This window comes from Dermochelys coriacea, chromosome 21 (genome assembly GCF_009764565.3).
Source record: "Dermochelys coriacea isolate rDerCor1 chromosome 21, rDerCor1.pri.v4, whole genome shotgun sequence".
Classification (NCBI taxonomy): domain Eukaryota; kingdom Metazoa; phylum Chordata; order Testudines; family Dermochelyidae; genus Dermochelys; species Dermochelys coriacea.
The window spans coordinates 10,074,209-10,101,897 of NC_050088.1; the positions used below are offsets into that span (position 1 = coordinate 10,074,209).

The 27,689-nt window shown below is 47.7% G+C and overlaps 1 long non-coding RNA gene across 1 annotated transcript in view; it reads right to left on the reverse strand.

The window, feature by feature from the left end:
• Positions 1-26,225, reverse strand: part of LOC119846408 — a 161,108-nt gene extending 134,883 nt beyond the window's left edge. Inside the window, exon 1 of the long non-coding RNA XR_005289865.1 lies at positions 26,131-26,225. This is a non-coding gene — a long non-coding RNA (uncharacterized LOC119846408). The remainder of the gene's footprint in view (positions 1-26,130) is intronic.
• Positions 26,226-27,689: the final 1,464 nt, after the last annotated feature.

Sequence of the window (27,689 nt, forward strand, 5' to 3'; positions counted from 1 at the left end):
TGGAAATGCCTCTCCTGATGCATCCCAAAACCGCATTAGCTTTTTTCACAGCCATATCACATTGGCAGCTCATAGTCATCCTATGATCAACCAATACTCCAAGGTCCTTCTCCTCTTCCGTTACTTCTAATTGATGCGTCCCCAACTTATAACTTATAACTAAAATTCTTGTTATTAGTCCCTAAATGCATAACCTTACACTTCTCACTATTAAATTTCATCCTATTACTATTACTCCAGTTTACAAGGTCATCCAGATCCTCCTGTATAATATCCCAATCCTTCTCCGAATTGGCAATACCTCCCAGCTTTGTATCATATCAATGGCAGGGCCAGGAATACAACCAGGTCTTTTGAAGCTCAGTCTTCTACCCACTAGGTCAGTGGTTCTCAGCCAGGGGTACGTTACCCTTGGGGTACACACAGGTCTTCCATGGGCACATCAACTCATCTAGATATTTGCCTAGTTTTACAACAGGTTACATGAAAAGTTCTAGCAAAGTCAGTACAAACTAAAATCCCATACAGACAGTGGCTTTATACTGCTCTATATAGTATAACAGTTTTTCAAACTGGGAGTTGTGATTTATTTTATGGTAAAAAATGAGAAAGTGTGCTTGTGAAACCTTTGTATTTTTAGGTCTGATTTTGTAGGAAAGTTTTTAAAGGAGGTGAAACTTGGGATGCACAAGACAAAATCAGACTCCTGAAAGGGATACATTAGTCTGGAAAGATTAAGAACTACTGCATTAGGAAACACTGCCTCCTATAGAGATCTAGAGAAAAAAAAATCTCTTCCAGGATTGACCCCCTACTACCTACATTGAGGTTAAAAAAAAAAAAAATACATGTGCTCTGTCTCCATTAGGATTTTACATCTCAGTGGAAACAGGCTTGCTTGAAATGACGACAGCCTTTCTTGCACACACATCCTACTACGCTTTTCTTCAGAAAGACTTGTATAGCAACGGTGGAGCTGTAATTCATCACAATGCCAGCTCAGCCCTGAGCTTCCTTTCCACTCTTTCCAAGCTATTTTCTTAAATTTAATTTTACAGTAATAATCCTAAAAAGATGATGCTCAGTGCCATTGTGAAGGGAAGATCTTTAACTGCATAGCCAGAGAAGACAAAGCACCAGATCAAGTCAGACAGATGTCAAACCCCTCTGCACCATTTGGTTCAATATAAGCCCTCTCACCCCACCCACCCAATGCTCTTGGGGCCAAATTCTTTGCTTCTGTAAATGGGTACAGGACCATTGATGTCAGCCATTGACATGACACATTTGAGCCCACATGTCTGGGGGGAATCTTCTACCCTTTCCAAGCAACTCTGGGAGCCTAGTGTAGGCAGGGCTCCTGCTGCCACTGCCATGATGGGCTAGGTCTTTCACTGATAAACAATGGAGCAGTGTCAGTTTACCAAAGGTGCACATCTGGCTTCATGTGATGCGCATCTGCCACGAGCAAGGTTAGACAGAGCATTCAGAACACCAACAGCACAGAATCAAGCTGGTCCTGCAGTTGAATTCAGGAGATCTAGGTTCAATTCCCAGCTTTGCCATCACCCAAGTTATTTGCTCTCTGTACCACAGTTCCCTCACCTGTAAAATGGGGATAATAGTTCCCTTGCTGTAAACTCTGGGGAAGGGACAGGCTCTTGTTCTGCATGTGCACAGTGGGTCACTGATCTCCATGAACGGCTCTAAGTGCTACTGTAACAGAGCCATTGAGTAGTGACGATAGTTGTATCTACACTCGCAATCCCACCCATGGAGCAGCACCATGCAAGTTATTCCTCAATAACCCTAGTTTAGAGAGAGAACCTATGAAAGCTGAGGCAGGAGGCAGCACTGCCACTGCACACACATGCTGTTGCCCTAACAGCCTGTCCTTCCACTCTGATTATTACAGCTCAATGGCTTTCTACCTCTAAAAGGGGCACTGACAAACAATTTCACTTGGAGTTCTCCAGCAGGGGCTGGTACCATTTGGGAAGTTAGGAGGCCAGACAGACACCATTTGCTCTGGATCAGGGCTCCGATTCGTCTCATTCTGCTGTTTGTGCAGGTTGCTGCAGCAGAGCCCAGAGCAGGTCATGGGGAGTTTTGCTATTGTCTGCGCTCAGTTTTGTATGTTTTATTTTTTGCTTTATGGAGAGAATGCAGTGGCACTGAAAGGTGCTGGATTAACAGCTCAATCGATGGAATCTCCGTCTATCCCAGACGTACAGCCTTGGCAGCAGCATAAGATTCCCCACTGCACACAGGCAATTTGCTAGATTCCACAGTCTTGCACCATCATTTACACCTACAGTGTGATTCTATTTCTGTCTGTTATTTTGCACCTAGAGACCATACCTGAGATCAAAGGCCTCTGGCTGACAGGCAGGCAATGAGACAGCTCCAGCCCCAGAGAACTTTCAGTCTAAGCCTGGAAGGGTCTCACAGGGCAGGTAGAGCAAGGGACTTATTCAGGGTCACAGCAGGTCAATGGTAGAGCCAGGACTAGAACTCAGGTCCCCGGACTCCCAGTTCTATGTCCTACCCACTGTGCTATGCTGCTTCTGCCCTAGGCCGCCAGGCTAGGCCACATGTGGGTGGATTGCCTCTATGCAGCAGCTCAACATGCTCTCAGATGGAAGATGCTGCCATTCCCCTCAGTGTGTTTTAACCAGCTCCGTTGTGAATTTCTTCTAGTGCATTAGTGAAGGGATTTTAGCAGATAGTGACATTGGAGTTACACTGCAGACATGACCCAGAGCTGTCTGGAAATTAAGTCCAGACCTCCAGGCTGTCTTAGAAGCTCTGCAGATTCCCCATGCCCTATTTTAACAGCTTTTGCTTCCTTTCGCACAGCCAAGAAGAAACTCCCTCCTCCTGAGGCCCATCAGTGAGAAACCCAAAGATGGCAGAAAGCCTGTGAAATTAATGGGAACTTTCATTTCTTTGTGAGAAGCAGAATTTCCTCAGTGACGAGGCGGGCTGAGACAAATGACCTCTCCCCTCTCCATAGCAAAGGAACCATACCATGCATTAAGTACTTTGTTAACATGGAGATAATGTGGTCTAGAAGGTCAGTATTGGACATGGATTCTAGAGCCTTGAGTTCTATTCCTGGCTTGGCAAGTCACTTCTCTCTGGCCTGTTCCTCCCACACATCAGTAAAATGGGAGAGATTACTCACATCTGTAAGAAGTGCTTCCAAGTAGGATTATGGTTGCAGCTAGAGGCCCAACTTTGACCAGGGCCCCATAGCACTAGATGTATGTGCATACAGCAAGACGGTCCCCATGTCAGCAACAAGGTAGAGGAAAGGTGGGAGTGGAGAACTCATGTGTTACAAGGGGCCCCGTACAAGGAACCCGCAGCTACAAATATCCATGGCTTCCTGCACTTGAGGCAAGTGCCCTGCAGAGGCTGTTCTCTCACTTATCAGCATTTCTTACCAGGAAGTATTACACCAGTGCTCCAGAGTGTGCATTGGCTTCCAGCTACAGTCTGGTTCCACTTCTGCTTTCGGGTATTGACCTATAAATCCCTTCACTGTTTGGGGGGAATTCTGCTTACCACAGAGATGTGCCTCTCTCCACATGAGCTTGACAGCTGGCATAAGCAGGTACACCCTGGCTATTATACATGCAGGGAGGTGGCAGCAGGAAACTGAAGCAGTCATTAAGTGAATTGCCCAAGGTCACAGAGCTAACTGAACTTAACTCTCCCAGGATCCAGTCCAAGGCCTTAATCACAAGGCCAGCCTACCTATCTGTACCCGTGTGATTATGAGCCCAAATTAAGAGAGCACACTGTGTGCATACGTTTCCTTTGTAAGAGTTGATGGCACTTCTGAAAACAAACTAGCTGCCACCTCTGCATGCAGGGAGAGTTCTTGAATTTAAAGGTGCAGTATCACCATCAAGAGATACACCCCACTGAAATGCAGCCACCTCAGGGGACCCACTGAACAGCTCATGGTAATATCACAGTAGTTTAGGCAGGAAACAGAAGATACTGTGTTCAGTTTATATTACCACAGAAAGACCAGAAAAGTCACTTAACAGGCAGCCACCCCATTCCCCCTCCTACAGATGAGATTCCTTGCTCGTTAGACATTCAGCATACTCACCTTGAAAAGCAACCAGTGCTGCCAGACCTGACCTGCATCCTACAGGGGCTTTGAGACTGGTGGCCAATGCCAGCAGAACTATTAGCACAAAGACATTAAACCAACCATGCTCACTTGCAGGGTTTCCGTGGTAACGCCCGGCACCATGTGTGAAACACTCCATTCGTTTATTGATTGAGCCCCAGTCAAATTCAATCACAAGTGAAAATGGATTTTTTAATGCGACTATTAGCTGCTTTTGAAAGGCAAATTGGGTTCAGTTATACAGAGTCAGCCATCAAAAAACAATTTACTGTCACCCAGACAGTCCAGATAGGAGCCTAGCACAAGTGAGCAGGAAAATGAAAGACAGGGAAAGAAAGAGTAATGCTCAGCAGATTCAGTGGAGACATCGCTATTGTTCTCAGAGTTTAAAATCTACTCTTTGCTTAAGAGGGTAGCAGCGTGGCCTAGTGAATAGGGCATGGAACAGGAGACATCAGTTCTAATCCCAGGCCTTCCTGGGTGACTTTAAGCAAGTCACTTCTCTGTGCCTCAATTTCCCCCATCTAAAATGGGGGCAAAAATACAAGCCTGCTTTGAGACCAACAGGGGAGAACATTGGGTATTGTTATTGAAGTCTGTGGGAATGTTTGACATTAGTTTCAGATTAATCTGGATCAGCCCCTGGGGTTGATGAGCAGGAGAGGAGGCAGTTTCCAATCTCTGGAAACTCTGTTGCAAGTCACAATTTATGCTTGGGTTTTTCCACAGATTCAGCACTGCCGTGATACTGCGGGCCAAGACCCCAGTGCTGCCAAGGCCTAAGGAGGAGTCTACCCTCAATGGACTTTACTTGGTGATCAGATGGAAGAAATGGACATGGGAGACAGGAGGAACGCCACTTAGAAAACAGGCGGCTCTGGGACTTACTTGCAGTAAAAAGATATTAGAAGTCCATGAAAAGTACTTTCTGTGGGATTGGCAAAAACACATGGAATCATAGCTGTGATTTGCAGAGCGGGGCCACCTCATGCCAAGATCCCCACGCCTCAACTGAACACTGGCAAATACATACCTGTTCCAGATTGGTTCCAGATATTAGAATGATCAAAATGGTGTTTAGACTTCATTGAAAGTGGCGAGCTGCTGCATGCATTAATCTCACTTATAACATCTGTATCCAGGGCCGTAACCAGAGTTGGATGAACAGGGCAGCTGCCCAGGATGCAAAGCCAGGGGGGACAGAAAAATGGGGTGGAAAAATGTGAAAAAACAGTAGGGGGTCCAAATATGCTTGCCCACCCTGGGCACGAAAATGCCTAGTTATGGCACTGTCCTTATCCCCTCTTGCAAGGTAATATATGAGCATTTGCATTATAAGCCTTTGCAACTGTGTAGATCAGACAGGAGAGAAACATTGAACTATGTGAAAGTTAGTCTCCAACAGAGGTGTTACGTCCTGCCTCACAAGGAAGGCCCATCAACAGCAGGCAGACCAGAGTGGGACATTAGAAGGGACGAAAGACTGTTCACACTCCTCCCCGCCATGAAGACGAGACTTGCAAGTGGATTCCTCCCCATCAGCTGAGTTTGCATGTTGAAGCAGGGGCGGGAATAAAAACCCTTAACATGGAGGAACTTTATGCTGCTTGGACTTTGGGGACAAGGATTACTAGGCACAATCAAAAGATCCCCAGTGCTTTGCTTGGGTTATCCCTAAAGGACATGTAGAGCTGGCTTATCATACAAGCATCTATTGATTTTTCAAACTTAATGTTGGAACTCATTTGTGGATGTGGGAATATGTATATAGCGTTTACCCGCTTTAACCTTGTACATAGCCTTATTTCCTCTCCTAGTTAATAGTTTGATTATAAGATTGGCTACAGCTATTGTCTTTGGTGTGAGACCTAAGGTACCATGACCTGGGCTAAGTGACTAGTCATTTGGGACTGGGAGTAGCCTGAATATTGCTGTGATTCTTGGTGTAAGGGACCATCTATCACAAAGGCTGGCTGAGGAGACAGATTCAAATATCCCAAGGGACTTTCTGACTCCACATTTAGGTTTCAGAGTAGCAGCCGTGTTAGTCTGTATTCGCAAAAAGAAAAGGAGTACTTGTGGCACCTTAGAGACTAACAAATTTATTAGAGCATAAGCTTTCGTGAGCTACAGCTCACTTCATCGGATGCAATCCGATGAAGTGAGCTGTAGCTCAAATGCATCCGATGAAGTGAGCTGTAGCTCACGAAAGCTTATGCTCTAATAAATTTGTTAGTCTCTAAGGTGCCACAAGTACTCCTTTTCTTTTTGCACATTTAGGTTGTTCTAGTGCCTGAGGAGTTTACACTTGATAATTGGCTGATGAAACTCAAGTATAGAACTCTCAGCCAATTTGGGGGTTGTGCCCCGCTTCTTAAATCTGCCCTGAAGTTGGCCATCACACTCTTCAGTCAGTGCAGCACAGCTTGGAACGAGTTAGCAAATATTTCTAGCTATTTACAATATTCAGAATGAGATTGCAGACCCAATCCTGCCATTTAAATCAGGGGGATTTGATTTAAAAAACAAAAAACAAACCTTGATTTTTAAGGCAAACCCTGTGCTTTTCATTATAGGTAGCAAACCCTAGTCTGAAGCGAGGCTGGCACAGGCTGGGGCCAATACTGAATTTACACAGGTTTTCATTGGAACTTTACTTTTCTCTTCCTGCTGTAGCAATCTCTTCACTTGCTCTTTTACCTACCTTCTTCCCCCTTTCCCTATATAGCCTCTTCCCTATCCCTCCCACACAACTCACAAACCCAGCACTGTCCCAATTAGAGTCAAAACTCATGTTTGAGTTAAAAAAATCAACTGAACAAACTGAACTCAGAGGATTTGGGTTTAACATGGGGATATTTGAAAGTTCATCCTACCATGAAAGCATCTTTGGAGGAAAGGGAGAGGAGAAGCTTTTTCTAGAAAACTCAAGGGTCAGATTTTCAAGGGTCCAGCATCCACAATTAGGATCAAATGTTCAGAAGAGCTCAGCTCCCATTTAGACCCCTAAGTATGAGCCATATTTTCAGACACAGTCAGGATCCTAAGTGTAGTTTTAAAAAATCTGGCCTCCATTATGGTTGCTGAGCTTGTGAGAATTCTGATCTTCATGTCACAGGACCTGATCCTGCAGAGGGCTGGCCCTTGAGTAAGGTAATCCATACACATATATACTTGCAAGAGCAAGCCCAGAATTCTGCAGCAGCATAAATTTAACAAGCTTCCAAAAAGACTGGCTTTACAAGGTTTTATTTTTCCTCTAAACGCCTGTAGTCTAAGCTAATGAGAGCAGAATTTAACCACATGTTTATAGTGGAAGAAAGTGTCATTTTGCAATTATTGTCATTCAAATGTTATTTAACCTGCAGCCACATTATATTGACTGCAGAATTGCCTTCATTTTTACTTTTGATGGCTCACTTATTGAGCAAGGCTTGAATAATCGGTTTTGCATTCCCAGTCACAAATATGATTTCTCTCACACACACACACACACACACACACACTGCACCAGGACCTTATGCATTTTGTTCTCCAATAGCTCTTTGGTTTGGGATGCCTTTTTTGGTGCCCTTTCATCCCAATCCATGTACGGGGTGGGTTCCTGCTTCCCACCCGCTGCCCCACCTCATCATCTCCTGTTATTCAGATACTGGGAATAAGCCCCTTTCTTTCCGACACTTTCTATGCTCTGCACACCAACAGATTCCAGTCTGGGGGAATACATCTGTTCCCCAGCATAAGCTGCCCTGGACAGGGGAGGGATATTGCAGCCTATGTATTCTTCTACCACCTAGATAAAATTCCAGGTGTTGTAGCTAGTCACTTGCACCCCAAGCACACCTTTACATTGGAGGCTACAAAGCGGGGGCACAGTCACATACACTGGCCCTGCACTGCTCTTGTCTCCGAGCAAGTTTCTCAGGGGGCTTTTACAACCCCTGCCTGATGCCAGGTATACAGACCTGGAACCCAGCCTTAGGTATTTGGCTTCCAACTCTGCTTTCACTTCAGGATTTACTTTACTGAAAGCCCAGAGAGCTGCACTAGCCTAAGAGCAAGATTGGATACACTGGGTTTTCTTCTGCCTTAAAATCAACAAAGTATCCTTCTCTGGTGGTGAAATGGCTGTTTAAAGAAGCCTGCAGTGCAATGCAACGTATCCCGCTCACCACCCCATCTAATTACAGAGTAGTAAATCCCAGAACAACTTTTACAAAGCATCTGAAATATTCTAAAGAGAAGATTTTTTGTCAATCAGACAGGAGACAGCTTTCCCAGCAGCCTCGTAAGGCAGGGTGGACTAAGGAAATGCAGAGTCCATTAGACGAGACCTAAGTTTTCAAATAGTGAGAGCAGGAAACTGCCTCCCCTCTGAGAGGCAACATTCGGATTGGAGTGTCCCCAAAGACGCAGGTGATGGGGATGGCGAATTTGGTCTAGCCAATTGCTTCTCAACCATTTCAGTTCAGTGACACTATTTCAAGTCTAAACTTTTTGCAAACCCCTTACTCTTCTATAGTAAATGTAACAATAACAAATTAATACTAAGCCTAGATAAAAGATGCGTGTAATGTGCATTTCGAGAAGTTGACAATAGTTGACCTTGAAGGGTCAATATGGGGAGTCAGATTTTCTTTGCTTTAGATGCTAATAAAATTTTCAAGGCCTCTTAAACCCCATGACCTACCAGCTGAGAAACATTGCCTAGGACAGATACCAATGGGACTGTTGAAGTGGGCTCTAAAATCCAGGGGAAGCAACTGGGCTTGTTTATTGGTGGGTTTTTTGTTTTTGTTTTTTTTTATTTAGGCACACATTCAGGATCACACTTTCTTCCTTTGTCCACTCCATTTCAATAGATGAATTGGCCTCAGGGGTGCACAGCTTTTGTAACCAACCCAACTATGACCATCACCCCTGAAAGATGGAGTCTTTAGTGCTTAAGCACTTCATTACCTGACAGTTATAGTAGACTTCTCCTCTTGTGTGGATCAGCCACTAAAGAGGTGGATAAAGACCACCCCCACCCCTTCTGGTGGTATTTTAATTAGCTGAAAGCTCATATCTATTAAAAACACTATAAAGGACCAGGTTCAGTAGGATGTTTAGGGTGAAGCAGCTAGGGTTCCCTTTCAAGAGGGAGTTTTTCCCGAGGCATAGATGGGACAGACCCCCCAACTCCCATTAACAGTCAAAAGACATTGGGTGCCTCACTCATTTGTGGCTTTGAAAATTCTCACACACACACACACACACACACACACACACGGCTGAAGACCACACCCACTATAGAACCTTGTTCAATCTGAGGTTTGGGAGATGAACATCCTGTTCAGCATAAAGGTATTTTCCTTATCCATTCTACAAGCACCCAGGGGACCTTGGGAACCAGAAACAAAAGCTTTTTATCTGGAACAAGCCTACCTAGACATTCCAATGAAGTTAAGCAAGCCATGAGACATACATGGAGTCCACACAACTAGTTGGAAATAGGACCTTGTCTTATTTTTACTGCTAAATGAAATTTTGTCATTCAAAACAGTGACAAGTGGTCTTTTTTCCTAAATATATTTCATGTGTAGAAAATTCTAATTTCTTTCCAAGTCTTTCACCTTTTGAAAATATTGAAAGTTTGCCATCAAAAAGGTAGACTAAGTTCTTTGGGGCAGGGATCACCTCTCTGTTCTGGGTTTGTATGGCATCTAGTGCAGAGGTCATGGGCCATGATCAGGGCTTCTAGGTACTACCAAATATTAAAAAAACCTGGAAATTTTACCACCAAAAGGGGGTAAAATCCCAAAGTTTCTCTTTCAGAAGTTTTTTTTCTTTCAGAATATGCTTACCATTTTGCAACCAACTATTTAAGTGTTTATTGCAAGTTTGTATTTGCAGTTTCTCACCCATGAGAGCACACACGTTAGAACACATGTGAACAAGTGTTTTAAAGGAATGAACAATGCACATATTTACTCAAGATACACCCACTCGACATACTGTGTACAAACCAATGGAGTGCACTTCCCCTGAGAAAAATGGATACACAGGAAAGACTTGTCACAGCACTGTTTTTTCCTCCGTGTTGCTACAAAAATGTCAGTTCCCTCCAACTTCCTAGGTCTCAGACGAGATACCCCTTCTGCTAGGGGACAAAATTATTGTGGACCTCTTAGGGCTTGTGTAGCTACAAATTTTTTCCTATGGCTTTTGTTGTTGCTGCGCATTTATTTCTGCAAAATCCTGCACATGTTCACTGCACGAGCAGCTAAGTAGAGTCCTGACAAGATCAGACATTAGGTGAAAACTCACTGAGGGCTGGCAGGAGGGAAGAAGCAAGTGCAACATTAGTTGCAATTTACGCATCTCTGTTTGAGGTAGAATAGAGAGAAACAAACAGGAGAAAAATTAGAGAAGCATACAAGACTTAGAGAGGGGCAACACAGTCCAGTGGACAGGACACTGAAATAGATGTGGGGAGATTTTGATTGTATTCCCAGCTCTGCCACCGAGTTGTTGGGTGACTTTGGACAAGTCACTTCTCCCTTTGTGCTTCTGCCTCCCTTCCCTACCTGCATCAGCCTTACCTATTTAGACTAGAAGTTTTTTAGGGCAGGGACTGTCTTGTACCAGGTGTATGTACAGCACCAGAACCGCTCCTACGACTGAGCAGCTCAGGCCCCCAAAGAGGTAGAAATCTGCAATGTACCATATAAAATAAAGCAGATCTGGGACATTACTCAGAGTGCATGTGAATGCCAATCCTGCTGCTGGCAGGGTCTGGTGGGGATATGCTGGCAAAGGCTTGTGGGATACAGCTGGTTAGGACAAAATGTCCAGTGTGGGATGGAATTTCTGGACAAAACTGGGAGGGGTGGGTGCCGAGCGCTCTCCCTGGGATGGTCTGATTGAATTCTAACTCCAGAGATTCTCGTCCTCCTTGTCAATGTTCCACATTTAGTCCCTGGCAGGTTGGGAGAGCTGGATTCCATTATGCTTCCAGCACGACACTGGTGACATAGCTGCACTTCAACCCACCATCCCACGGGGCAACGGACACCACCAGGGAAGTGCCGGTAGCAGAAGCCATCCTCAGCCAGACCAAGCCAGCAGTGTTCTCTCAGGTGTAGTCTCCTATGACCTCAGAGGACAGGCTCTACACGAGCAGATCAGCCTGGGAGTCCTGGGCACTAACATCCTCTTCAATAGCTGGGGAAGATCCATGAATAATGGGAGTTGCCTCCTTAGAAATCAGCCAAAAGAGAGGAAAAGCAACATGCCACAGCTATAGCAGTGAAGAGGAGAGCTGGGGGTGAGAAGGCCCCAACACCATATTTGTCTTCTATGAATGGTTATCACATTGCCTCTGTCCTTTTTGCATATGCAAATGAAGCCATCCTCCAGCAATTACATGGCAATCAGAGGCAAATTACACTCTTGCTGTTTACTTTCAGTGTCCTTAATTAATCCGGTTATTAGACTATTAATGAAGCTTGTTTGGTGAAAAACTCATAGCATTTACAGAGCACAAGTTGCACAGACGGCTGGCTGTGTGTAAGAAATACTGGCTAAGATGCAGCAAGTCAGACCCTAGGATCTGATGCACTAGCCAACCCAGAGAGGCTGCACTGATTTCAATGGAGTTACTCCAGATTCGTACCAGTGTTGCTGACCATTGTTTGCCTCAGTGCTTAGAGTTCATGGGGTATTCCCCAAACCCTCAGGTTGCTGGCTCAAGATGCACAGACCATCTGCTACTTAGGGAGAGGACATGGATTCCGATACTTCCCTAGAGGGTGCTCTGACACAAGTGGAAGTTGGATGGGTCCCACTCAGGATAATCCATCAAGTCTGATGCATAAGCAACAAAACTCTTCTCTTTTTTCTGCACAGGCCTCACCACTGAAACAGGCTGGACATGCCATTTGTGAACCTCATAAACTGCCCCGCCAAGGGCTACCATGGTCCATAAACACTGGCCCCACCCAGGGAGCGAAGGAAGGTCATTTAAGAGCTATTGTAGCATTGTTTCCCCAGCTGGATTTCATCCAAGTACACCCATGTATAGAAACTAGGGTTAATATAAATACTGGGCATGTCTCTGGCTCGAAGGATCTCCATGAGGCTGAGATCACAATGAGACTTAGCGCCAACCTCCTGGTGAGATTAGGTCAATATTGTTAACCCTATAGTACAGGCTCTGGGTGCTTCCATCATCACAGCATGTGAGCACTTCCATCAGGAAGGGAAATTACCCTTCCCCCACATTGTACAGATGGTGAACTAAGACTCAGATCAGAATTTAAGAGTGCTAAAGACTGACACCAAGGGCTAGATTTTCAGATGAGCTCAGCACATGGAGTGCCAATCCACTTCTGAAACCCTCTGGCTCCACTGTTAAACATCTGCCTTCACTTGCCTTCCCCAGGGAATGTGCAGCCGATCTGGGAACTGCGGCCACATGTCCCACGTCCCAGTTCAGTGCCTCAACCCTCGACTCGGTTACAACTGCAGCATAGCTGGCACTTCAAACCACAGCCTTCTGGAAAACTGCCAGCAAAAGTTTTAACCCATACTAAGATCAACTTCAGTTCTCCCTTCCCCACAAGCTCCTATCACACACTGCCACCCCAGAGGTCACCCTGGCTTGTGTTTGGTTAAGCCTCTGATAATTAAATGGCATGTTCATCTAATGATCAAGTCACCTCACCAGGCATGAAGGAATGAGAACTAATTAAGGAGTTGATTTGCATACTCCAGTATTTCCTGCTTAATGGGGGGTTCCCATAGCAACTAGCACCAAAAAAGGGCTCCTGTGTGGTTTTTTTTTTTTAGTACTTTTCCTCTTTTGTTCCCGTGAAGATAAGGAAGGCTTTATAATCAAGGAAGACTGGCACCCAGCAGAAGAGGTGGGAGGTTTTCATGCAGGGGATTCGGAGTCTGATACAAAGCCAGGGTGAAGTTCTCACAAGCATGTAATCCACCACAATATGGGTGTACAGTTGTGTCATCTCAGGTATGCAATGCTCCTGCCACCTCGTGATTCAGAAGGGCAGACCACTCAGCCCCCAGGGAACACACATTGTACAGTGACACTGCATTACAGTGACCCCCTGCCAGGATACTGGCCTTATTCAGAGCCTCACTTGAGGGATTGTCACGTCACTGCACGCCTTGTAGCAACTGCATTTTAACAAACCCAAATCTGAATACAAGATGGTCCAAACTTATTCATATGTCAGTAACATCAGTAGGCCCCAACTGAGATCAGGTCCCCATTGTGCTGTACAAACAGGGGGTATGCTTACATTGCAATCAGAGCTTGATTGCAACTCGGGGGGGGGGGGGAGAATCACCCATGCTAGCTTTAATCTAGCTACCCTGGCTAAAAGTAGCAGCAAGAACAGTGGCATGGACCCAGCATGGGCTAACACTACAATTGTGGGCCGTCTGATACAGTCCTCGCTGAAGCACGTAGCCTAATGGGGACAGGAAGGCGGTATCAAAATACCCACCGCGAGAGACTCTGAAGACTTTACAAGCTGAATATGCCAGAGAGGGAAAGGGCAGACCACCAAGTGAGGTGAAGGATTCTGTACAGAGTCACCCAGCAGGCCAGCAGCAGGGATAGAATTAGAACCCAGGTCTCCTGATTTCCAGGGCAGTGCCCCATCATCTGGACCATGCCCCTCCTCCAACATGCCAAGCTTTTTTCTGCTGTGGTTGGTTCAGCTCCCCCAGCCTGACAAATAATGAATCTGGGCACTGTTCTGAATTCTGCAGCTCTGAACAACTAATTTCACTCTCTGCAACATTTCAACTAGTGCAAGAAGAATTTGTAACAAGCGATTCAACATTTGCCTCTTTCTGGCTGCAAATTACCAGTGAGCAGATTACAATTTCCTCCAACATATTTGTTACTCAACATTATTCAGCAGCTGATTGCCAGTCTGTAAATTGCAGGTGAGCAGCTCATTGAAATGGGATTGTTGAGATCTCACAAGTGGTTCCACACTAGGACTCCACTTCCCTTGAGCCATCCTGGAGCAGTCCATCGCAGCATCTCTCCGCACTGCACTACTGAGGGTAGGGTGTGAGCAACTAGTCCCTGGCTCCAGAACTAGACAGAGCTGCTTCCCAAACACCCTGCATCAGGGGCTGTAGATGCTACTAAAGCCTGAAGCTACAAGGAGAGGTTCCACAGTTGCTCTGCAGCCTACATGGGTCAGAAGGGAGTATTACATTCCCCCATTTACATATCCTTTGTCTACATGGCTTTGCACGGGGGTTTAAGATACAGCCCTTAAGACCAAGCTCTGCATCTGCCAGTCTGACTTTCCCTTTGATCCAAGCCACTTCATCAACACACCCTGTATTTCATGTATGAAACCAAGGTTGTTCCTGGGACAGAATTCATGCAGCTTTCCAAACCTATGTCTGACATTTGGGGAAGAGACCTTATGAGGGGAGCAATTTCAGAAGCATTATTCACTTCTCTCCCCTCCAGCAGTGTGCACCAGGACTCACAAGGAAGGAAATCAAGTGCATCTTCCATCTTGGCACACTCACGCCAACATGGTAGGCTTTGTGGCAGAGCCTGGAATTAATAAGCTAAGACCCAGCATGAGAGGAAGTTGGTTACTGTATTTACTGAGCTGGTCCACTGTATTGGATAGCTGCAAAGATCTGTAACTAACCAACCTGGAGGTACTCAGCCCCAGGCAAGCAATATCCTTAGCTAAAACCTAGGGTGGGTTTGGAGCTCTATCCAGTTGGGTCAGGCAGAGGGAATTTCTGCATGGGTCATTTGCAAGTCCCAAGCAGTGTCCGACAGTAGCTCTCCATCACATCGGCATCCATTTCCAGATTACATGCATTCTTTGCAACCCAGAAATCATCCAGCCTTTTGATCCAGAACCCCATATGTCTTAATGCAGCCACCGAGACAGGGCCTAAACCAACTTTTATACTCAGAAACCTGAGGTTTGATGCAATGAAGCCAGACAGTTTCGGAAATGGTTTCCATCCTTATAATCAGTCATAAAGCAACTCTGTATTCTTAACACCCCATCGCCACTGGATCAGGACACGGATACATTTTTAACCACCACTAGCGTGGGAATTTGACAGGAAAAGCCCTTCTAGGCATAGGCAGCAAGTAGTTTTAACATTATCGTGGTTCTGTCATTACCTTTAGAAGCTACAGGGATGGGGGTCAAGTAAGTATCTTAGAGAGCATGAAGGCAAGTGACATCTACATTAGGGGACTATTGGCAAGGCTAAATCCCCATGTCCATATAATCCACATCTGCAGATGCAAGCTCCAAGCTGTGGCTGTTTAGCCAAAACCAACCCAGGGGAGGTTTCTCTCCCGTCACAGATCCTAACCACATCATCTTCTTGGACAGGTCCCTTGAGTAGCAAACCCAGGAGAAATCCCCCTTTAGCCAGCATGAGTCTTCTCCCCAACATTGTTTTTGTCCCCCCCCCCCCCTGATTTCCCCCCCACACTCAATAAAACATAATTACAGGCTTTTAAAAAAGCAAATTATAGTGACATACTTTAATTATCCCCAAGCAATGGAGGACTAAATTACAGTCAGAGAATCGGAGGTTACCTAAAAATAAAAGCAAGAAGCCTCATTACATGCTAATTGCCACTTCTGCTGCTGAAGTGAGATTTTAACACAATCTGCCATTGACTTGTTCGGCCATACACAAGAACGGCGGTGACAGGGAGAGAACCTCACATACAAGTCACATATGCACTGTTCCATCAAGAGAGCAGGCTCAACCTGCAAATACATTCTCCTTTGGAGAGAGGAAGCTTGATGCTCCTCCTACACTACAAGACCAGCTGTGGCAGGTTTACCACCAGATGTCCAACCCCCAAACATGGTTAACACATTGCATTCTGCACTGCAGATGGGGTCAAAATTAACTGCCCAGGTCCCCACAGTGAGAGGGGGCGGGGGGTTGTTAGTTTTCGGTCTTTAGCCCACCTGGGCAAGAAGTCTTCAGCCCTTAGCAAACTAGCTAGTACAGAATGCTACAGCCATCTTCTCAGCAACTCCATGAACTGTGCGCATCAGACCTGTCCTCTACTCTCTGGGCTGACTTCTCAGGTGAGTGTCAAGTTCAAGGCCTCAGTCCTTATCTTCAAGGCACTCCCTGGCCTGGTCCCAGAGGTCCCTGATGAAGGCTCTGGTCAAGAACTCCACCCTTCAGGCACTGATAAGCTTCCTTCTTGTGAGTTTTCTCAGGGGCTGGTCCCAGACTGTGGGATGAGCTCCCACAGGAACTAGAGACCCTCCCTGACCTCCCCACCTTCCTAAGGGCAATGTGCATTTCTTTAACGTGCTTCTTCTCACATACACAGACACTGACATTTTAAAAAATCCTCAAAAGCGAGGCAGAGCAGGGCCTTGAGCCTGTTTCCCTAGCATCCCAGGCAAGCACCCAAACCACAAGGCTCTTCTGAGGGCCTCTCTCAAAGTTGGCCATGAACCATTTCCAAAGGACTCATTTTCCTTGTGCCTTGGAACGAAAGGGAATTTCAAAGCCTCAAATGCTCATGAAATGAGAAAAAAATAAATGCTGTTTTCCAGCCAGTCCTACTCACAGGGGCCTAATCAGGCTCTGCATCCAGCCCTTAGCTAGTGGGACATGAGCACAGAACACCCAGGGCCCATTGGTGCTAAGTTGAGTCACTGAGCAACTAAGGCAGCAGGAGAAAAGGACTGTCACCATTTGGGACCAGGACAGTGTTACAATATTCCAGTGGCATCCCGAGGGCCCACTCTAAATGAGGGTCCCTTGTGCTAGGTGCTGTACAAACACCTAGGAAAAGATAATCCCTGCCCTGGAAAGCTTATAATAAGGATGGAGTTTTCCCAGAGGGGCTGAAAGCTTAGGGTTGCAAGGGGCCTAGGGGCATGTGAAAAATCTCAGCTTATGTTCGGAATAAGCTCTGTAGTATAGCTGCAGCCTTGCAAACACCCAGACAGACATGACAAGTGGCTTGGTTTCATCTATACTGCAGGGTAGCGCTGTGTATTAGCCACATTTTGGGGGCAGAAAGCAACAAGAGTGCCCTCCTTCTGAGAGACCATCCCTAAACGCTTACAGGTATGCATGTCCATGTGCGCGTATCCTCTCCTCCCCTCCCATCACCCAGACAGCCACTTCTAGGAAGAAACGGTTCAGCATGCACAAGGAAAGGAACAGCCAGCCCTGAGTGCAACGGGAATGGACACTCCTTCGAACCTCCCAGAGCTCTCCAGAACCAGCAGCCCTCCAGCTGTGCTAGGAGTAGACAAAGGAGCCTGTGACTGACCTGACTCCATTCCAGCCACTCTGGTTATTGATTTATAGCCCCAAGCTGGGCAGGAGAAGGAGGCTAAAGAGCCTTGACTCCCTGTCACGAGGCAGGGTGTTGGGTACCTGGGCTTCCCACCACTTGTGGTTTGCACAGAGGAATGCCTACGCTGTCCCCTTGTACTATGCGCCATACTCACAGGCACAGAGAGGAGCATGGCTCTAAAGCAGGGGTGGGCAAACTTTGTGGCCTAAGGGCCAAATCTTGGAATATAAATTGTATGGCGGGCCACGAATGCTCACAAAATTGGGGTTGGGATGTGGGAGGGGGTCAGGGCTCTGGTTGTGGGGTTAGGCTCTGGGGTGAGGCTGGAGATGAGGAGTTCAGGGTGTAGGAGGGTGCTCCAGGCTGAGACCAAGGGGTTCAGAGGGGGATCAGGGCTAGGGCAGGGGTACGGGAAGGGGTGCAGGTTCCAGCTGGGGATGGGGATGAGAGGTTTGGGGTGCTTGTGCTGCGATTAAGGGGTTTGGAGAGCAGGAGAGGGATCAGGGCTGCGGCATGGGGAGAGGCTCAGGGGTGCAGGCTCCAAGCGGTGCTTACCTCAAGCAGCTCCTGGAAGCAGTGGCACGTCCCTTCTCCGGTTCCCATGCTGCGCCTTCCAGGAGCCACATGGTGCGGCCCGACCCGGCTCAGCAGCAAGAGCTCAGGGGCCGGCTTAAAACGGGCCAGATCTGGCCTGCAGGCCGTAGTTTTCCCATCCCTGCTCTAGAGGGCTGTCGAGCAGTCGGAGGATTTCCCACACGACTCCTATTCCTTTCCAGTCGCAGCCGCACCCCTCAACCCCTTCATCTGCTCCCGCAGCCCCAACTCGCCTCCCTTCGCTCTGGGCCACCCGCGGGAGAGGAGAGGTGGCCGTCTCGCCCTTGGCATTCACCCAGAGCAGGGTCCGCAGCAACGCCCCCTGGAGGCGGGTCCAGCCCTAGACCAAATGGCACCCCGGGTGAGGTGCATCTTCGGCACCCCCTTCCCCATTTGCTGAACGTTTGAATACCTTACTTTTATTGCATGTGTAGCCCATTTCACAACGGTGATGTGCGATTCGCACGCATGGTTTCTCCCTGTTCACAATATGGCAGCTGGGCTCTCACTTTATTTCCGTGCGTTCTCGTATCTCACTGACCGGCGCCGCCCCGCCCCTTATCTACCCGCGAGCGCCCGGCTGACAATGCCCGAGGAGCGTTGAGGTAAAGGAACGCTCGGAAAGGCCGGGAGGTTCCACGCGATTCCACAAAGGCCCAGAACATTGCAGGAGGCTAATGACAAATGACCCCATAGACTGAATACCTGAAACATGTCACTTCAAACGTTCTCTTTTGTCGCCAACAAAAGCGGCCCCCTGAGTCTGGTGCCCCGCAACCCCATCCCCCCAGGCAGTTGCCTGCCCCCAAGTCTGGCCCTGCCCAGAGGGGTGTCTGACCGGAGACCTGCAACAGCAGCTCCCTGGAGCAACAGACAGCCGTGCTAGCACACAGCCTGCGCCTGCCACAGCTGCCCTGCCCAGCTCCTTTCATTCCTTCTCCCCAGATTTGCCAACTAATGGAATAATGATTTTGCTGTCGCCGTCGCCAACTGTTCCATCACCGCCCCTTGCCAGCAGCTTCTATCAGCCCCATCAGAGAGGAGCAGGAGCTAATTTTGCACAAGTCTGTAGTACTGGAGAAGGCGGAGGCAAGGAATTCAGAGAAATGATTTTTGGTTTTTCCATTTCCTATAGTGTTGGCCTAATTGTGTCGCTAAGTCTGTAATTTGCCTCTCATGGAGCAGAGTTAATGATAGGCCCTGCATTGCTGCCTCTCCGCACAGGGTTTGATAGATGAGTGTGCATGTCACACACAGCCCTGAGAGAGCAGGGACTTGTGGCACTTGCAGAAAAGCCCTAAAGCAAGAGGAACGGAGATTGTGGTGGATGGGGAAGGCCAGCACCCAGGCCCCTGGAATACAGCAGCAGTGGGAAAGGAGGTGGAGGGAACAGGAGGGCTCAGTGCACTGGGGGTAGGTGTGTTGCAGAGACAGAGGGAACCACTGGGGCAGGGAAGGTGAGATACAGGCAGTGGGACCAAGAAAGGGAGAGCAAGATTGAGGGGGAGTGAGGAAAGGGAATCTGAACTGATGAGGGGGGAGAAAAACAGGACAGAGACAAGGGGGAAAAAACAGCTAAGATCGAGAAGGGAATAAGAATAGATGAAAGCAGGGAGACAATGAACTTTCCACCCTTAGATCTGGTTTATTTTACTATATTTTCCTAGCAGTGGAGAGGGAGCTGAAAGGAGGTATGGGTAGGAAGGGACAGTATCCCAGTGTAAGCCCTTGGACTGGGGAGTTTAAAGGCTGAGTGCAGCTCCTGCCCCCCAAAATAGTCCTGATCTCACAGTTAAAGCACCTTAAGCTAATGGTCACCACCATGTGAAACTTGCCACTGCAGGTTCACTGGAGCATTGAGGGGGATGGTTTGATTCTAGTTCTCAGCCCCACCCAATTTTTTAGTCAGGTAAATGCAAGATACTCCACAGGAAGGGTCAGGTTCTGTCCAAGTTGGAGGAGTTTACCCCCACCAATATCCTTATTGTCCCCATTTCCGCCCCCCCCCCAAAAAAACCCAAACCAATCACTCCTCGATGCCAGTGGGACTCCAATCTCCCTCTGGATTTCCTACCTCCTGCCTATCCTCTACCTGTTCAGCTTCCCTCAGTCCGTCCAGTTACATTAACTTCCACTTAGCCCTAACCACAGGTTTCAGAGTAGCAGCCGTGTTAGTCTGTATTCGCAAAAAGAAAAGGAGTACTTGTGGCACCTTAGAGACTAACAAATTTTAAATTTGTCTCTAAGGTGCCACAAGTACTCCTTTTCACTTAGCCCTAAGACTCCCTTTCTGACAGCCTTAAGATCATTTTCTTTAAGAGCATCTTGAGCAGCATCTTTATTCATTACAGAACCCAAGGGCTCTTTCTCCCCATCCCACCCTTTTCCTGCAAGGCACCAACAAAAACCTGCAGCTTCTAATGCAAAGCTAGCCCAGTCGGGATGACAAGACTAAACAACCCCCAGCAGTAACTCTGCTCCCCTTAAGTATCCCTCTAATGGAGGGTCACAACAGAGCTAGGCAAAGCCAGAAGCTTCCAGTCTTTCTTCCCCCTCTCTAAGCTTTTGGGTTTCAAAACAAAAAACACAGATGTTTAAGGGACTGTAGCATTTATTTTACTTTTACTTCACCGACCCTTTCAGAAAAACGAGCCAAGGCCATCAGATTGCACAAAAGGGGAGGAAAAAAATTGCAGATTTCTCAAGATTGTATTTTTAAACTGTTTTCCACTAAGTATTAAAAACTAGCAATTCCCAGGAGGGGTTTTCTCATTTCAAAGAACCATTGCATCTCCCTCATTCTGCTTAACCACCAGCACCACTTAGCTCAAAAGCATTTGGCAGAACAATCTAGATCCTCAGATGCTAACCTGCTACTGAGATCCCAGCCCCCTCAGAAGCAGCTGTAACCTCTCTCCAGAAATGAGCTACATAGCCTGATAGATTTGTCTCATTCTGCCTCCATCTCCATGCTTGTAGACCTCCCCTCTTTCAGGTATGTTTCAAATCAAACAAATGTCTACATTTCACCAGCACTTCATCCTGCAATGCCATACAAAATTAACAAGTCATTCATTCTCAGTGGCACTGGTGATGTAGACAGTTCTGGGGTAAGGTACACTTAGAGATGAGCAAATTTGGGGCAGGGGAGGGTTTGTGGCAGAACCAAATATATACTGAACTTTTTTCTGGTTCATTTCAAACCAAAACTTAAGTTTTCCAGTTTCTTCACAACACAAGATGACAAAACAAGTGCATTTCTGAGAGACCACCACATTGTTTAACCTGCAGCATTGTTTGTTGTGTTTCATTTAAGGTTCTGGGTGAGTTAATTTTTTTCCCTCAAAAAGGGTAAATCTACCTAAGTTTCTGAACAAAATTTTGAAGAATTCCCAAATAGTGGTTTTTCAGCACATTTACTAGGCAGCTGACAAATTGCCCTCAACTGTAAATGCTACATCCATTTAACAGCACACAGCAACAAAGCAGAAATTTAAGACCTTATCTAAACTTAATTAAATTGGTCCCATTTTTATTATATCTGTATAGAAACCAATTTAACAATATCAGCACAAAGCCCTTTGTGGGTACACATCTGTTTAGAGTGCCTTCATATCAATTTAGCTTAAGCCTGCAAAGAATCAATCAATAGAAGGCACACTTAAACCAAAATAAGTTCTCGCTCACAAGAGGCTGCTGATTTTTAAACAGATTTAGTTAAATTAGTGTAGCTTTTGAGTTTAATCAAGGCTTAACACAGAGGACTTGAATCCAATATTCATTTGAAAGACCACAGGGAAGTTAGTCAAGCAACTTAGCATTTGGCCAGGACCTTGTGGCTAATGGTACTTTTGTGAAACACATCATGGGATCTTTCCCATGTCCAACCCGGATCCCAGTTTCACATTGCCTCCAATAGATGGTACCTGAAGCAGTGCTGGGGCAGTGGCTTGACACTGACAGAGGGAAGAGCACCACCTACCGACAGGACTTCCTACAGCACCTAGATTTTTTTTTGGTCTCATCTTTCCAGTATTAATTTCTCTGGCATCTTTGCCACCTGGAAGATGTGGATGGGGCTTTTGCAGGAGGCACTTGACTGAGTTAGACAATGCAGCTAAATTCATCTCTTGAATAGCCCTTCAGGCAGCAGCTGTCAAATTTCTGCAGCTGTCCTATTATAAACCAGCTCTGCTTAGCTTCAGAGGAACTACCCCTCCTTGGATTGGAGAGCTACCTAGAAAGTCTACTGGCTAGAAGTTCTAACACTGATGATTCAGTAGGTGGCATGTTGCCTTGTGGGTTAGTACTCCCCAGCCTGATGCTAGGGAGAATGGCCTCTGAGATGAGCTAAGAGTCTTCCTAATACTTAAGCTCACTAAAGATTCCCTGTTTTTATTTGCAATGTGCATAGGAACACTAGCTTCACATTCCAGTTGGGGTAACTATCTCCTTCCCATTCCCTACAATTCATTCTGACACAGGCTTCAGCTTTGTGCCCTATGCTGCCATGCACCACGACAGCTGGCTTGGTGCACTTCAAAGGTGGCTGCAGTACAGTGCGGGCAAAGATGGTTTTGATGTAGAGATGCTTTAGAAGGAAAGATGCTCCATCAGTGACAGGAGCATGACCAGGGAACAGTCAGAAAGCAACTGGCCCCAGCTAGCAGCCGTGCACATGAATCCCCTAATCAAGGGCTCTCCGGCAAGAGCATGGCATCCCATCCCATCCTCCTAACAAGGCTGGAAAGAAGTAGCTGCTTTAATTCAGATGGGCTCAGTAGCTCCTATCACTACTGAAGATAGAAAATTGCTGTAAAAATAGCACTGTGGTAACAGCTCCAAACAGTATCGGAAGCAGGCTACGGTTTATGTGAGCCACCTGAACTAGCTGGTGTTTCACATCCCATCAGAAGATGATGAATGTGGAGGGATGGAGTCTTTTTTCCCTCCCAGGAAGCATTTTGGACAAGTATGATCTTATCAAGATTTCAGGCTTTTTTTTTTTTAAACTCCTGCCTTCAGGCCTCCTCTGTCCTCTCCTCACTAGCAAAGGAACATTTGCTTTTTCTGCTATTGATTGCCTTCCCTGTAGCCAGCCTGCCCTTGCGTGCAGAGCTAGCAGAACAGAGCTCTCCTTTCGGCTCCACTCCTGGAGAACCAAGGGGAACAGTGTGTCGGCGCCTAGCCACCTGCTTCCTAACGGTGGCCAGCGAAGCCTCTGCGACACCTAGCTTGGGACAACGAAGGGGATGAGAAACTTGTTCTCAAATACGGCTCCCTCCATCTTCTCCAAATCCTGCCCCTTTGGGAAAAGAGGAGGGTAACTACAGACCATGTGCACATAGGGTACCTGTGTGTGCGCATGGAGACACGAGTGGGCACAGTTGGGGGCTGTGCATATAGGCTGATTGTGCACAGAAAAACTAGACAGCTGAGGGTGGTGGCAGGTCAGGAGCAGCAGAGGGAACCACTGAGGCAACAAAGACCAACCTACAGCCACCAACAACTAAACCCAGGTTAGAGCAGTGGGTCTCAGCCAGAGGCTATGCAGAGGTCTTCCAGGGGGTGCATCAACTCATCTAGATATTTACCTAGTTGGACAGCAGGCTACATAAAAAAGCACTAGCAAAATTAGTATAAACTAAAATTTCATACAATGACTTGTTTATACTGCTCTATATACAATATTTACATTCCAATCATTTTATTTTAGAATTGTATGGTAAAACTGAGCAAGTCAGCAATTTTTCCAGTACTGTTGGTTGAGACACTTCTGTATTTTTATGTCCGATTCCATAAGCAAGTAGTTTTTAAGGGAGGTGAAACTTGGGATACACAAGACAAATCAGCCTCCTGAAAGGGGGACAGGAGTCTGGAAAGGTTGGCAACACAACATGACAGCACAGCAAGGCAGAAACTAGACAGGCCCAGTTTGCATGCTATGCGCCCTCCCCTCCTGCAGCAATCTGTGGCACTCACACTGCCCCTGGTTGGCCCAGTCAGCAGCACCGTTCTCACCACCCATGTCATGGGGGGAAGCAGGCATGCAGCGGAAAGACTTTCCATCCATCCCAGCCATAGCCCCTGAGCACATGGAATGCACGCAGCACCAGCCATGCTTCCTGATGCATAAGGCAGCTCAGCTGTGCTCCTGCTCTTGCAAGGTTACATCTGTCACCTGCTTGCTGTGCACCAGACACCATGCTCAGGGCCTAGAGCTCAGACCTCTGGTCTGATCCACTCCTGGAAACAACAAAAGGCAGCCATGGGATTCCAGACATCCCCACCCAGCAGGGTCCTTGGCTCCAGCAAGCCACTGAGAGTTTCATGCAGGCTGGAAAGCCATTTAAGCAGGAGGCCTTTCCCAGCCAGCCCTCCATGAGGGGCGCACTTGACTGGCTGTGGAGCATGAGAGCCGTGACACTCAGACTCTCGTGCGAAAACAGGCACTTTTTATGTAGTTCTAGCAAAGCTCTTGCATGTGTTCTTGTGAGGAGTAAAGCAAAGCTCAACCAAGCAAGTCAGGGCTCTGCTGGCGACGGGGGAGGAGAAGTGAAACGCACACCTGAGCTTGAGGCGGACCTGCAGTCCTCTGCTATTCCTGTCCTGGGCTCCCCTGCACAGCTCTGCCAGGACCCCTCAATCGTGCCCCGCCCCCCGCCCACTCATGCCATTACTATCCTGGACCCCACCTAGCAGTGCTGATGCCCCTTCAGTCCTGCCCTGCCTGTCCCGGTATTGCAGTTCTGAGCTGCATTCAGTAGCTGTACCAGCGGCATAGGGGAGCTAGCTAACCGTGCTGGGGGCGTGGTCCTTGGGGGCTGGCATGGGCTGCACCATACTCATTAAACAGCACTTTGGAAAGTGCTCCGAGCCCCCTAGCCCCTGCTGGGGCTGCTCAGCAAAGGCAGTGCGCCAAGGACCCATTGCTGCCTTGGAGCTCCCTGCTGGGGAGGCCTGCAGACCTGCCCACCACAGCACCTACGTCTTGCAGTGAGTGCTGTTAAATTAACAGCCAAGAGTGGCATGTCAGATTAAGATCAAGGCATATTGGCCTTTGTGAGTGAGATCCCTGAGGGGCAGAGATGCGATCAGCCCCAGAGGAGGCAAGACAGCTAATTAACCCATGGAGCCCCCAAGCTACAAACACCCCTCCCCTGCCGCCCACAGCATACCAGCCACCTCCCAACTCCCCCAGCAGCTATTAGAGACAACACTGTTCCCTTCCTAGCCTCCAGCCCTGTGCTGTGCTCACAGCCTGTCCGGCTGCCAGGGGTGGTGTTAGGTGAGACCAGGGCAACCAGAGCTCTCCCACAGCCCTACAGCAGCCAGCTCGCTGGACAGGCCGGAGGCATCTCTGACAGCACAAGAACACTGGCCGCTCCAAGATGAGGGAGCAAGCAGCAGTGGAAGGAGAAAGATGGGGACGGGGTCAGAGGAGTATTAATGGAAAAGCCAAGTCTAATAAGCAAGCCTGTCACTGGCCCCAGTGGGGACAGCACCACAGCCTAACTGCCAAGGGCTGCCAAGATTGCAGCAAGACCCAATCTCTGCCAGGTTATAGTGCAAGGAGCTGGCAACTAGCAATAAGTCTCCACGATCCAGTCAGCCCTCAGCCTGCCTCCTGCAGCTGCCAACAGGAGCATAGACTACAATTAATAACTCCTCCAGGAGGTGTTTTGGTGCTGCGGCCACTTCTCCACTAGGAACACGGCAGAGGCTGACCAAACTCATCAGACACTTACGCCACCCACCAGCCTTCAAACAAAAGCAGCTTTCAGTCTGCCCAACCCCATCCTGGGCTAACAGGGATTAAAGGGCAAGGAGACCCTTTCTCACCCTCTCTGCAATACAGCCATGCCCAGGCTGGAGAACAAGCAGCATCATTGGCACACAAGCCCAGCACAGACCTCTGGCATCAGGGAAGTAAAGATAAGCAGCCCTTCACAGCTGGGAGCAGCATAAAGAAAAACCCTTGGAGTGGATAATTAGGTGTCTAAGGAACACACTACTTGTTTCCTACCTTCCGCAGCACACACTAGACTCAGCAGTCCAAGGTGACAAGCAGCAGCTTATTGGCCCTGAGAACAGATCCTGCCTTTCTGCCCCAGAGGAAACTAAAAAGCCTCCCAGCTTCCTGCTTTATGGCCTGTTGCTAATTAGTCCGAACTGGAGCACCTATCCTCCATGATTGGGCTGGTTTCTGCATCTGTGAGTTCCTACGCGTGGGACGGACACACACACACACCCCTTCTGTTAACGCTTTCCTGTACGCACTGTCCCAACACACTAGCCTTCCCAGAGCGCTCCGTGAGCAGTTCTGCTCTGAAGATCAACCAAGTAAAATTCCACCTTCTTGCCTCACAGATCCACCTAACCCCCACTCCCTGTGTATTCGGAGTTCTGGCTGTTGACTTCCCTGGCAAAGGAAACTACAACTGTGGTGCTCCAGCCCTTAGCGATTCATTCGGGGCTTGTTTCCCCAGCTCCCCAGCCACTCAGCTTCTGGCACTGTTCTGGACCACCGACCCACCTGGAGCAGTCAGTGCTTGGAGCAGCCTTGTCTGGCCCCAAAAGGAGCCACGCTCAGCCCTAGGAACCAGCTGGCAAGATGCAGAGTTAGAGGATCGCCTCCTGTGACAGCTGCTAATCTTAACCAGCCAGAGTAGGAATTGAATGAGGCCCTCCCCAGCTGAAAGCCCCTACAGTTAGGGACAGGGACTGCATCTTACTGTTACTTACTTTTTTTCCACCAAATGCATCCGATGAAGTGAGCTGTAGCTCACGAAAGCTTATGCTCTAATAAATTTGTTAGTCTCTAAGGTGCCACAAGTACTCCTTTTCTTTTTGCGAATACAGACTAACACGGCTGCTACTCTGAAACCTGTCATCTTACTGTGTGTCTGTACATTCCCAGATCCAAATGCTCCCGTTTGTTTTCCCGGCTCCCCAGGAGAAGGGTGCAGGCCCAGCACCGTCATCGCTTTCACATTTCCACATGCAAATGGCAGGATCTGCCGCCCAGATCTGCAAACCCAAGAACACCGGCTAGTCCAGAGAAGCACCCAGAGCTCTTAACTGGTCGAGGTTCACTCTCCACTCGCTTTAGCTACACAGGGGCCCCCAGGCTACAGACTTGCCATCCAGACCTGAACCTCAAACACCTCCCCTGGAAGTGGGAGAGTTTGTGTCTGGGCTTGTTTGGATTATTTATGACTTCATGTTACACTAGCATAATGAAGCCTCAGTCACGCTTGGGGCCCAATTGTGCTCAATGCTGTGCAGACACACAGTAAGACGCAGTCCCTGCCCCAGCGAGTTTCCACTACAAGTAGACCACGGGTTGAGTAACATCCCTCTTTTCAGATGGGGAACTGAGGCACAGAGAGATTAAGTGATTTACCCAAGGCCATACAGAGACTCTGTGGCAGAGATAGGACTTGCATCCCCATTTCCTGAGATACAAAGACCTTCCATCCCACCTTGGCTCTGGGCTTTGGGTCCAATCGGTAGTTTCCATCTCTCTCCTGGAGCCGCAGCCTTTACTCTGGCAGTCCAAGACGGGTTCTCACAACAAAATAT